This window comes from Monodon monoceros, unplaced genomic scaffold, assembly GCF_005190385.1.
Source record: "Monodon monoceros isolate NGI ecotype Baffin Bay Population unplaced genomic scaffold, NGI_Narwhal_1 Super_Scaffold_1, whole genome shotgun sequence".
In the NCBI taxonomy this organism is placed as follows: Eukaryota; Metazoa; Chordata; class Mammalia; order Artiodactyla; family Monodontidae; genus Monodon; species Monodon monoceros.
The window spans coordinates 22,652,919-22,665,906 of record NW_021703765.1 but is presented as its reverse complement, the minus strand read 5'-3'; positions in this window follow the sequence as shown (position 1 = coordinate 22,665,906).

Genomic DNA, 12,988 nt, shown 5'->3' with positions numbered 1-12,988 from the left:
ACACACACACACACACACACACACACACACACACACACACTGGTGTCCTGCACCCTCCACCCTCCCATGCGTCAGGCTCCTGGGTCCCAGCCTGTCCTCCTCTCCCATCTGACCCTGCAGACATCCACATCCCTCTGCTCGCTGCTCAGAAGACAGGTTCACGCCTTCCTCCATGTTCACAGCTAATCCCTACTGAGAACCTGGAGAAATTACAAAGATATAATGCCTCTTATTCGTAGTGCCAGACTTCTCCTTTGTGGGGTGATAAATTGGGGATGACTCCAGCTCCCATTCCTAGGGAGGGAACTCTCCTACACTCTCTCCTTCAATCTGCCCAGACACAGTGAGGGCCATCGGGATTGCTCACCAAGAAGACTCTTCTTCCCAGGCCAGTGACGAAGATCAGACTGGCAAACACGTGTCCCCTTTGTCTCAGGTGGTCTCATTTCATCTCTGAAGATCTAACGGGGGGCTGCCCAGACCACAAGAACTTCTTCCCTGGACCTTTTATGTAGATAAAGAGCTGCCCGCTCAGGGTAACAGGAGAGATCACGACAAGCTTGCCCGCCCAAAGATACAGCCTTTACTAGCTGACCACTTTACTTTGACATATTCATAAACCATCAGAAACATACTCAATCTCACAACCGATAAAAGAAACGCAACATAAAATTGCAGTGAGATGCTATTTTTTACTACCAGATTGGCAGAGATCAAAGAGTCTGATAAGGAAATTCCCTGGTGGTCCAGTGGTTAGGACTCAGCACTTTCACTGTTATGGCCCAGATTCAATCCGTGGTCAGGGAACTAAGATCCTGCAAGCCGCACAGCCCACCAAAAAAAACAAAAGTTTGATAATTTACCAAGTTGGCAAAGCCAGGCCGTTTCCTATTCGTTGCACATGGGGGTGAAAATTAGTGCAGCCTCTACAAAGAACAACTTAGCGATATCTGTCAACATTTTGAATGCACAGGTGCTTTCACTCAACAATTCAACTTTCACGTATCATCAAGAATATATCCTTCTACATGGATGAAATGATAAGGATGTTTATCGCAATACAGCTCCTAATAACAAAAATGGGGAAATCTTCGATGCTCAATAGGAGAGGGGTTAAATAAATCATAATACAACCACACAATGGAGCACTACGAGTTCATTTTTTTACACTCACAACACATCTTAATTCAGACCAGCCATATTTAAAGTCATCAGTAGTCACTCGTGGCTGGTGGCTACCATACTGGACTGTGTAAACTAGAAGCCCAGGACACTATGCAAACATCCCTGAGGAGGATACTACTGCACAATCACTGTTCATGTGTCATAATCCAACAGCTCTGTCTCCTTGGAGGTCAGAGGGAACAGGGCCCTTATGAAATAGGATATGGAATTATTGATTATCGATTGTAGTAGAGAAAAGTCAAGGCCAGACTAAGAAGTGTAGGTTCACCTGGGGCTGCTGCCACCCACCTCTGGGCAGGGGTCCCACGCTAGAAGTTCTCCACCCGGATCCATGGTCTGAGATAGCAGGCCAAGGGGCTGCAAGAGGGTAATTACACCCAGGGCTGAGGGCCCATGGCGACGACTTTCAGAAGAGGAAGTGAGAAGGGGTGTCACGGGGCCATACAGAGAAATGAGGAGGGCCTCACGCCTCCATCCCCATCCAGCTAGGCTGCCTCAGCTGACAACATTGTTAGCCATCATCCACTCAGAGCACCTCTCTTCCCAGGAACATTCCATGCAGCTGAAGTGAATACATTAGCTCATATCAGCACCACGTAGGCAGAATCCTACAGGCAGCACTTCCAAATGGGGCCCCCGGAAAGAGAAGCAGTTCTTAATATAGAAGGCCTTCTTCAAGAGATCAAGTGGGCGCCAAGGTCCTGGATGGTCTCTAAGGGCCCTGAATGTAATGAATGGATCAGAGAAGGGATTTATCCCTAGAGCCCAAAAGTAGGTTGTCAAATCCTAAGTGCCTCAGAAGAAAAAATTGAGAAGACAAAATGGGAGCCCGGCTAGACTGGGCTATTTGTTGCGGTGGGATGGAGGTGTTTTTAAAGCAGCTGCACTGAGTTTTCTAGCACTCTTTGTGATACAGGTTCCTTAATAAGTGGAGTATGCTTGGAAGAGTTCTTCTCTCTGCAGTTACCCAAACATACCTTGTACACACACACACACATATTCATGCCCCACCGATTTTTGGAATTAATACCAAAGAAATAGGTTTAAATTTGGCAAGAAATGACAGTCTGATGGCAGGAGGAGGTGTACAGCGATCCTAATTGACTGTGCTTGCCTTCTTTGCAGATTCTGTGTGGTTAGTTCAGCTTGTGCTGTTAAGTAGTCCTAGAAAGGCCAGGGCAGCGTGAGGAACTCGGAGTTCTTCAGGCAACCTTCAAACCTGCCATAACAGGCAGGGCTGCAATGAATAACCCAGCGGAAGAGTGCGAAGCCTAAACTGAATACTAAGCATTCACTCACTGAGCTGACCTCAAGCGGAAGGGCCGTGCTCAAACGAACAAGGAAGAGTGCCTGATGGGCCCCCGAGGGCAGCTCTGTTCGTAGTGGGGAGGGAGGAGTTGAGTTTTGAGGCCAGAAACGATTTCTACCTTCCACCCAACAGACCCAGCAGGCAAATCCCATCCTAGTCAGACCCCCACTTCCGGTGAGCCCCCTATGTTGTCTTGTCCACCACCCCTTCATGCAAGGACATCACATAGCACAGAAACTGCCTTTATTCAGCCCAGGGGAGCCAGGGGAGGGCCAGAAAGAGGAGACTGGAGGGATGAACCAAAGAAGAGGCAAAGGGGGATGCCAGTTTGTTTTTTTATTTTGAATGGTTGTTTCACGCCCACGCACGGGAAAAAATTGCCGGGTGCCTTTAATTGTTTGAGAGATCACCATTCACTGCTCTTATTAAAGAACGTTATAAATGAAAAAAGCCCCAAAGTTCAGTCCCCTGCCGTGGACTGTGGGTCATTCGCCACACCACGGGCTCCAGCTCTAGAAACACCTAGAAGCGTGAAGGGTAAGATTTGGATGCCCCCTTAGAAAAGGTATAACCCCACGTCCCCCCTTCTGACACCTCCCCATGCTACAGTCTGAGAAGTGCCTTCCCAGGAGCCAGCTGGGGACAGCCTTACATTAATGTTGGGGAAACCAGAAGTTACAGGCTTTGATTTCTCAGGCAGACTTCATTTATTGACATGTAAGTTTAAATCATATTTAATAAAAAGCCTTGTGAAATCCAAAATGCGAGGCCAGCCATTACTTTTCTTGGGAAAGGTAGAGAGAGGAGGTTAATCAATAGTTAGGTCCAGAAATAAACCAAGTAGGGCAAAGGTCTTTTAAGTTTATAGACATACCTCAGAGTTATTGCAGGTCCAGACCATTGCAATAAAGCAACTATTGCAATAAAGTGAGTCACATGAATTTTCTGGTTTCCCAGTACCTATGAATGTTTCCACTATACTGTAGTCTATTAAGTGTGTAATAGCATTGTGTCGGAAAAAGCAACGCACATACCTTAATTTTAAAATACGTTCCTGCTGAAAAATGCTAACCATCACCTGAACCTTCAGTGGGTCATAAACTTTTTGCTGGTGGAAAGTCTGGCCTTGACGTTGATGACAGCTGACTGATGGAGGTGGTGGTTGCTAAAGGTTGGGGCAGCTGTGGCAATTCCTTAAAATAAGACGTATTGAGTTTGCCGCACCGACTGACTCTTCCTGCCATGAACTATTTCTCTTAGCATGCAATGCTGCTTAAAAGCATTTTACCCACAGTGGAACGTCTTTAAAATTAGAGTCAATCCTCTCAACCTTTGCCACTGCTTTATCAACTAAGTTCATGGAATATTCTAAATCCTTTGTTGCCATTTCGACAATCTTCACAGCATCTTCACCAGGAGTAGCTTCCATCTCAAGAAACCTCTCTATTTGCTCATCCAGAAGAAGCAACTCCACCTGCACTAAAGTTTTATCATAAGATGGCAGCCATTCAGTCACATCTTCAGGCTCCACTTCTAATTCTAGCTCTCTTGCTGTTTCTACCACATCTGCAGTTACTTCCTCCACTGAAGTCTTAAAACCCTCGAAGTCATCTGTGAGGGTTGGAATCAATTTCTTCCAAACTCTTATTAATGTTCTTAGTGGCATCTAGAATGGTGAATCCTTTCCAGAAAGTTTTCAATTCACTCTGCCCTGATCCATCAGAGGAATCACTACCTGTGGTAGCTGTAGCCTTATGTAATGTGTTTCTTTTTTTTTTTTTTTTTTGCGGTACGCGGGCCTCTCACTGTTGTGGCCCCTCCCGTTGCGGAGCACAGGCTCTGGATGCACAGGCTCAGCGGCCATGGCTCACGGGCCCAGCCGCTCCGCTGCATGTGGGATCCCCCCAGACCGGGGCACGAACCCGTGTCCCCTGCATCGGCAGGAGGACTCTCAACCACTGCGCCACCAGGGAAGCCCCTGAAATGTGTTTCTTAAAGAATAAGACTTGAAAGTCAAAATCACTCCTTGATCCACGGGCTGCAGAATGGGTGTTTTGTTACCAGGCGTGAAAACAACATTAATTTCATTGTACATGGAGCATCAGAGCTCTTGGGTGACCAGTTGCATTGTCCATGAGCAGTAAAACTTTGAAAGGAATCTTTATTTTCTGAGCAATAGGTCTCAACAGTCAGCTTAAAATATCCAGTACACCATGTTGTAAACAGATGTGCTACCATCCAGGCTTTGTTCTTCCATTTATAGAGCACAGGTAGAGGAAATTTCGCATAATTCTTAAGAGCCTTAGGATTTTCAGAATGATAAATAAGCATTGGCTTCAACTTAAAGTCACTGGCTGCCATTAGCCCCTAACAAAAGGGTCAGCCTGTCATCTGAAACTTTGAGGCCAGGCATCTCTTTAGCTATGAAGTCCTAGATGGCATCTTCTTCCAATATAGGGAGGGCTGTTTCATCTACATTGAAAACCTGTTGTTTAGTATAGCCACCCACCCTGGTTATCTTACCTAGATCTCCTGGATAACTTGCTGCAGCTTCTACGTCAGCACTTGCTGCTTCACCTTGCACTTCGATATTATGGAGACAGCTTCTTTCCTTAAACTCCATGAGCAAACCTCTGCTAGCTTCAAACTTTTCTTCTGCTGCTTCCTCGCCTCCCTCAGCCTTCACAGAATTGCAGAAAGTTAGGGCCTTGCTCTGGATTAGGCCTTGGATTAAAGGAATTTTGGGACTGGTTTGATCTTCTGTTGAGACCACGAAAACGTTCTCCACATCAGCGACAGGCTGTTTCACTTTCTTATTATTCATGTGTTCACTGGAGTAGCTCTCTTCACTTCCTTCAAGAACTTTTTCTTTGCATTCACAGTGTGGCTAACTGGCCTGAGAGGCCTAACTTTCGGCTTCTCTGTGCTCTCAATGTGCCTTCTCACTAAGCCTAGTCATTTCTAGCTTTTGATTTAAAGTGAGAGATACGTGACTCTTCCTTTCACTTGAACACTGAGAGGCCACTGTATGATTATTAATTGGCCTAATTTCAATATTGTTGTATCTCAGAGAATGGGGAGGCCCAATGAGAAGAGGAGAGATAAGGGAACAGCCGGATGGTAGAGCAGTCAGAACACACACAACATTTATTAAGTTCGTCATCTTATATGGATGGGGTTGTTTGTGACCCCTCCAAATCAGTTACAATAGTAACAACATAGATCACTGATCACAGATCACCATAACAAATATAATCATGAAAAAGTTTAAAATATTGAGAGAATTAATGTGACACAGAGATGTGACACAGAGACATGCAGTGAGCAAATGCTATTGGAAAAATGGCACTCGTGGGCTTGCTCAACGCAGGGTTGCCACAAACCTTCAATTTGTAAAAAATGCAATATCTGGGAAAGGCAATAAAACGAAGCACAATAAAATGAGGTACGCCTGAAAACAGACTTAACTGTGTGTATTCCATTATCAAGATAATATCCTTTCTTTGTTTACTGGTAGCTAATAAGAAGCAACACATAAATAAAATAGGTTAACCATCTAAACAAGTAAACTATGTTTAATACAGGAAATTAGATTTGCTCCCTTATGTCATAAAATTTTTGTTTAGGGAATTGAATTCGTTTGCTAAGGTTGTAAGATGAGCTCACTAGTGAATTAATTTAACCCAGCGTTCTGCACGTGGTATGGATTTTATTGCTGGTCAGAAAATCCCCAACTCCTGGGTTCGTTTTTCTCAGGCTTATAACGGTCTAATAAATAAACTGTCACTCTAGCAGCTTTAAATCTAAACAGATTGAAACTTTTATTTTTCCTTAACAGAGTCATAAATGTTTCGAGTTAAATTTGATCCCAATATTCGAGTGATCCAAAAGAAAATCGCCATGATTTCTGAACATTACTCTTCCTATCATATAGAAAAGGTTTGGGTGTAACTAAATTGTACAAAATAGATCCGTGTTGAACTTGTAAATGGAATCCTATTTCACAGAGTAACAGGGGTACTTGTTATCTGGCAAAGCATGTTGATGTAAAGCCATGTAGTGTACCTAATTTTACTGTTTTTATATTTTTAAGATTTTTATATATGGATTTTTTTTGGGGGGGGGGGCTGCGTCAGGTCTTAGTTGCAGCTCGTGGGCGTCTCTCTAGTTGTCGTGTGTGGGCTCCAGAGCTCACAGGCTCTCTAGTTGCAGCACACAGGCTCTCTAGTTGTGGCTCGCGGGCTCCAGAACACGTGGGCTCAGTAGTTGCAGCACGCGGGCTTAGTTGCCCCATGGCATGTGGGATCTTAGTTCCCCGACCAGAGATCGAACCTGCTTCCCCTGTATTGGAAGGCGGATTCTTAACCACTGGACCACCACGGAAGTCCCGATTGTTTGTTATTTTTAAACAGAAACCTGTGTTAATATTGTATTTCATTCTTTCCACCGCTTTTCCTTGTATAAATAGGCTACAATAATGAGTGGCTACCATGTAAATAACACCTCATCTTGGGGTAACATCTTACAGTTTACACAGACTATCTCATTTGATCATCAGAATATCTTGTGTGGTGAGTTTTCCTCCCACTTCACAGATGAAGGAACGGAGGCTCTGAGAGATTATGTGACTTGCTGAAGGCAATAAGCCAGTAGGTGACAAAGTCAGGGTGCAGGTCTTCTGTTGTCAAGTCCTGTGTCCTTCCAGTGCACATGATGTCACATTTGGGAATCAAGTTTCTCTCTTTCTCCAGGGAGGCTATATCTGCTGATGCAGTCAATATAAGCATGTGGAAAGCCTTGGACTTCTGGTCACATTTTTGCTCTGGCAGAGGCCGGTGCCTCTAGTAGCATGGGTTAAGAAATGACATTTTAACTCTCTGATCTACATTTCTGAAAAACACTTCTTCTTGCAGGGAGACATTGGGGCCATTTCCTGGTTAACATTTGCAAAGTGCTGCAGGAAACTCGTTAGCTTGAAAGGAACATGACTACAGCAGTCACATTTGGAAACAGAAGGTAAGGCGTTAATTATTAACAAGCGATCACTCCCAAGATACAACACAGAATGATTAACAGAGCTGTTAGGACGGAATGAAGAGAGCCCTTGAAGCTATCTCTGGAGGAAGAAAAGACACAAGAAAAGGCCCCCCTCCTGCTCTGAGCAGTCACAGCACCCCAGCAAGAGCCCAGTGGAAAAGAACAACTTGCTATTCTTATTCAGTTACGATTCTTTCTTATTAAGATGCATTAAGCCATATCAACACCTACAAGGTGACAGATTCAGGCTTGGTTGAGGCACCAGCATTTGCAATTCAATAAGCTCAACCATCTTCACTGAATATGGCTGGTGGGCCAGGCTCAAAGCTACAGTCTTGGGGGCCTCGTGAGCAGCAGGATGCACAGCTACCCCTGGGGCTCCAGTCATTCATTGGGGAGAATTGGGATGAGACTCACACCCCCATACTGCAGGCCAGAGTGGGCCTTGCCGAAGACCTGGGTGCCTTCAGAAAGAGAAGGAACAGTATCTGGAGAGCTGGTTGCAGGTGAGGAGCAAAATTAACTAGAGTTTCCAGAGCACCTTCTATAAGCCAGATTTGTTACCGAGTCCAAGCTCGTTCTGCTTGCTGCACGACAGGCCAATAAACCAGAAGACGAGGTGTTGAGGCCAGGAATAGCGACTCTATTCGGAAAGCTAGGCATCTGAGAAGATGGCAGACTAATATCCTAGAGTACCATCTTATCGAGGTATGGATGCCAGTTTCCTTTACAGAACAGAGAGGGGGAGGAGGTGAGGAAGTGAAGTGAAAAGGCCATTAGTCTTGCAAAATATCTCTTGGCTTGGCCAGCATCAGGGAGGGGATGTGTTAATTTCTTCTTTTCTGCAGCCATTCACAGGTGGGCACTGTCAGAAAGTCTCCCTGTGAGCTGAACAAAGGCACTTTAGTTTAACATTCAGGCAGACGGGCAGGGTTCCCCTAGGCATGACATTATTTATGCCAACAGCTATAGACAACATCATTTTAGTGATTATAGTAACAAAAAATAACAGAGAGCAAAGGTTTAATGTAAAAGAAACAGATCCAACATGGAGTCAGATTTTGTTCTTCCCTGTTACACAAGCACTGTGTGAAGTGCTCAGTGTTATTTAATTGAATATTTGTAGCACAGCAACTCTTTGAGTTGGGTTATTGTGTCCATTTCAGAGATCAGCAAACTGAGGCTTGTTGCCCTGGCTTACCCAGAGTCACATGGGTAAGTGGCAGAGCCAGATTCACATGGGGAGGGGGGGCAGGAGGGTGGCTAAGTCCAGGCCCCATCCTCCCAACTGCCTTGTTCTCCCTCGGAAGAAGAAGGGCATTTGGAATCAGCCCAGGGAATGGTGGGTGGAAACAAGGACATGGAGGGTGAAGTATTCGGGAAGTAGGAATTTAAGAAGAGCCAAGGGAAATTAGAGGTTGCTGTCTCTGAAGAGCCTTATATGTCAGGCTTGGAAGTCTGTGCTTAACTTGGTAAATAACAGGGGCCTTTGAATATCAAGCCATCTCTCCTCAGTAAATTGGTATGTATTGGGTTTATCTAGAACCCAAGGATTTTCTAAGAACATTTAACACGTAAATAAATATAGAAACAAGAGACTTATTCTCCTATGGTCAGACTGGAAGAATGTAAATTCAGTATCATCAATACCCTGATAATTACCCATAAGCCCTTTCACTTGTCAACAAGTTATGTCATCAACAAGTTAAAACAAAAATGCCACGAAAGGGGACTTCCCTGGTGGTCCAGCAGTAAAAGAATCTGCCTTCTAATACAGGGGATGCAGGTTTGATCCCTGGTCGGAGAACAAAGATCTCACATGCCGCGGGGCAACTAAGTCCCTGCTCCACAACTACTGAGCTCGCGCACCTCAACTAGAGCCCGCATGCCTCAAACTACAGAGCCCATGTGCTCTGGAGCCCCTGCACCACAACTAGAGAGAGAAAACCCGCACGCCACAACTAGAGAGAAGCCTGAGCACAAAAATGAAGAGACTGCACGCCGCAACCAAAGATCCCGTGTGCAGCAACTAAGACCCGATGCAGCCAAAAAATAAAGAAAAGATGCCACAAAAGGACAAAGGCAAACACATACTACTTGAGAGTGAGCAATAACCATCCCAAGCTTTCCAAAATATATCACTTTACACACCAATAGGCATTTAATTTTGACCTTTAATTTTAAAAGAGCATTTTGGCATGTGTTTTACGATTGTAAAAGTAATACATGCTTATTGCAGAAAACTTGGAAAATATTGAAGAGCAGAAATATGTGTCTGCCTTATTTACCAACACTACCTGCTGGCTCCCCTACTCAGCTGCCCATTCCTCTTTACAAACCACACTCCAGTGTTCTTGTAACATGTAAATCATTCCCTCAATTACTCCCCAGGATTCTGTTCACACTGATGACCAGTACTGATCACACTTGTTAGGTTCTCAACTTCCTTCTGTGTCTTTTTCTCTCCCTTCTCCTTTCCCTTTAAAAAGACCGATTTCATGAGCGACCTGAAAGCAGGGACCAAGTTTTATGCACACCCCTCCCTGACCACTTAGCATGGTAGCACTTGAACTTTCCTTTCTCTTTCATTCATTCAACTGTCCTATGTCTAGTGTTTCAAAGTAAGAAATGTCAAAGCATTGTTTTTAGGTTGGCATTCAAGTTAAAAGGCATCTCATGGGGGAAGAAAAACTTTAAATACGTAAGCATAAAAGTAACCTGTAAATTGGTTATAAGGAGAGAAATGATCACCCTCACTTGTCAAAACGGGCTCCTCCCAAGGGGCAATAGCTTCAGATGACTTTCTGGCTTTTCCCCCCAATCAACATTCATTTACTAAGCACCTACTGAGCACCTTTGAGGTCATATAGGAGATACAAAAATATACAAGATGGGGCACAACCTTTAGCAGCTTCAGTCTAACAGAGGGGAAAAGACCTGTAGGTTAAAAAGCTTCCAAATGAGGTAAAACATGTTAAGTGGCAGAAGACTGCTAGAATATTCTGAGCATTCCGAGATGCGAGTTCTTCCCTGATTGAGGGGATCAGGCATTTGACCCAGGTCTTGGAGTGGGGACAAGAAATACACGCGAGATGTGCGTGTGTGTACGTGTGAGTGTGCCTGGGTGTGGGAGTGAAGGGATTCGAAGCAGAAAGTACAGACTGAGCAAAGGCAGGGAACCTAAGAGACCCAGCAGTGTTTAGGGAAGAGATGGGCCAAACTTCACTGAAGCAAAGAGAGTAACAGAAGAAAAAGCTGGAAAGGAAGCGTGTGAGCCCATGGCCGAGAGCCCAGAATGGCAAACTAATGTTTGGACTCTATTCCCACTAGTTTGGAACTATTCAGTCATTTAGCAAATGTTTCCTTATCATCTGTTATGTGCTGGGTGCTGGGATAGACACAGCGAGATACGGAAAGAAAAACAAGGCATGGGCCCTTGCTCTCCATGTTGACATTCCATGACGACATAACTTTCTAGAAGTATAAACTCAAAGAGGACTTATTAAGAGCAAAACAAAACTGGCCAAAAGACAACACTAGTGACAAGGAATTTTTTTTTTTTTTGGTTACTTATTGCTGAGTGACAAACTATCCCAAAAGTTAGTGACTTAAAATAACACTCACTTGATTACTTACGATTCTGCAATTTGGGATGGGCTTGATGGAGACAGCTGGTCTCTTTTCCACATGATGACAGCTGGAGTAGCTTGAACGACTGGGGTCTGGCTGGAACGGCCAACTTGTGTCATATGTCTGGGTCTCAGACCTCACCATGGGTTGGTGTTGGGCTGCACCCCGCAGGCCTGCAAGCCTTGTAGTTGCCCAGCCTTGAGGCCAAAGAAAGAGCCTGGAGATGGCGGCGGGGACGTTTATTGGACAGGGGGATCTTACACAAAGGGTCCTGGAGCAACACCCCACCGTGTGCGGCAGACTCCAGGCAGGACATGCCAGCAGTCTTGCTACTCGGGCGAGAAGGAGGCTACTATTTATAGGCGGAATTGACATCAGGTGGGCTCATTGGTTACCAGGGGCTAATTAAGCCCTATAATTAAGAGGATTGGATAGTCATGTGAGTGAAGCAGGGTCTGGACGAGCAGGGCATGTACAGAGAGCAAGAGAAGAGCCATCCTGAGTGGCTGAACCGTATAGTTGGGTTCCTCAGTTCTCCTCCACGTGGCATCTCTGAGTGGTTAGCTTGGTCTTCCTTCCAAAATGGAGACTTCAGACATTCTTCTTCATTTCTGGTAGTCTGGCTTCTTACATGGCAGCTGGCTTAACCCAGACTGCAAAAGAGGAAGCTGTTGGGCTCTTAAAGCATAGCCTAGAACTAGCACATGGCACTTCCAGAACATGCTAATGGTTAAAGCAGGTCCCAAAGCCAGCCCAGATCTGAGGGGAGAGATTTACACAAGGACATGAGTATCAGGAGGCATGATTCATTGGAGGCCACCAAAGCAACAGTCTACCACACGTCTTAAAGTCAAATAATTCAACAGCGTCTTCCACAATTTTAATCAACTGAGTGGCATTCAGTGCACAGATGTTGGTACTCTAGGGCATGTAACCTGCCTGCCCCACTCTACCCCTACCTTTTTGAATGCTGGCAGAATGCAGACATTTCTCACACCACTTACTGATCACTTACTAGAACTGCATCAGATTCTAGAACAAACCAACCTTGCAACATAGTTTCAAACAGGCCAACATCTAGGAAGGAAGAGGGCTGTTAGCTCAGAAGCATCTCACCAGCTCATTCCTGAGCCTGGGTCACTCCCAAGAGCTCCTGGTCAAGTACCCAAGCTTCAAAACAGGAAGAAAGAAACCCCATTCATGTCTGGCTCCAAGTGCCCCTTCGGCCACCTCCCACATCCCGTCTCTTCTAGGAGACACCTCGCCCCTCATCTGTGTTACATGGTCCTGTCTCTGGAGAGCTAGGGCAGAAACACTGAGCTCCTGGTTCTCAGACTGACATTAAGATCCCTCTGTAGCATGTGTGACCTTCTTGTGTTTTCCATTTTCAATACTGGACATAGTTGTTCCAGGTATGACCCAAACGCCAAGTTCAGTGGTAGTAACAGGATTTCCGGGAGAAGCTTGGGTAGCAATCTGGTTGGAGGGAAGGTGAGAGGGACTATGAGAGATTTCTTGAAACTTTTTATAAGAGTAATGTGACCCTACTTATAACTAGGATTGATCACCCCAAAATTGACATAAGAGCCGAGACATGATTAATAAAAATATACACTTAGCTCACAAATTAAATAAAAATGTGTACTTAGTACATACAAAAGCGAAAGTTAACTGAGTCAAACAGAAGAGCAGAAGTGGCGGGTGTTTTAAATTTCTTTTATTTTTTTACATTTTTAACCATCCGTCAATTATTCCATAACAAGGCAGTATCACACGATGACTGAACGTAGGCTCCAGAAATCAGGGTTTGAATTCCAGCTCCATCAA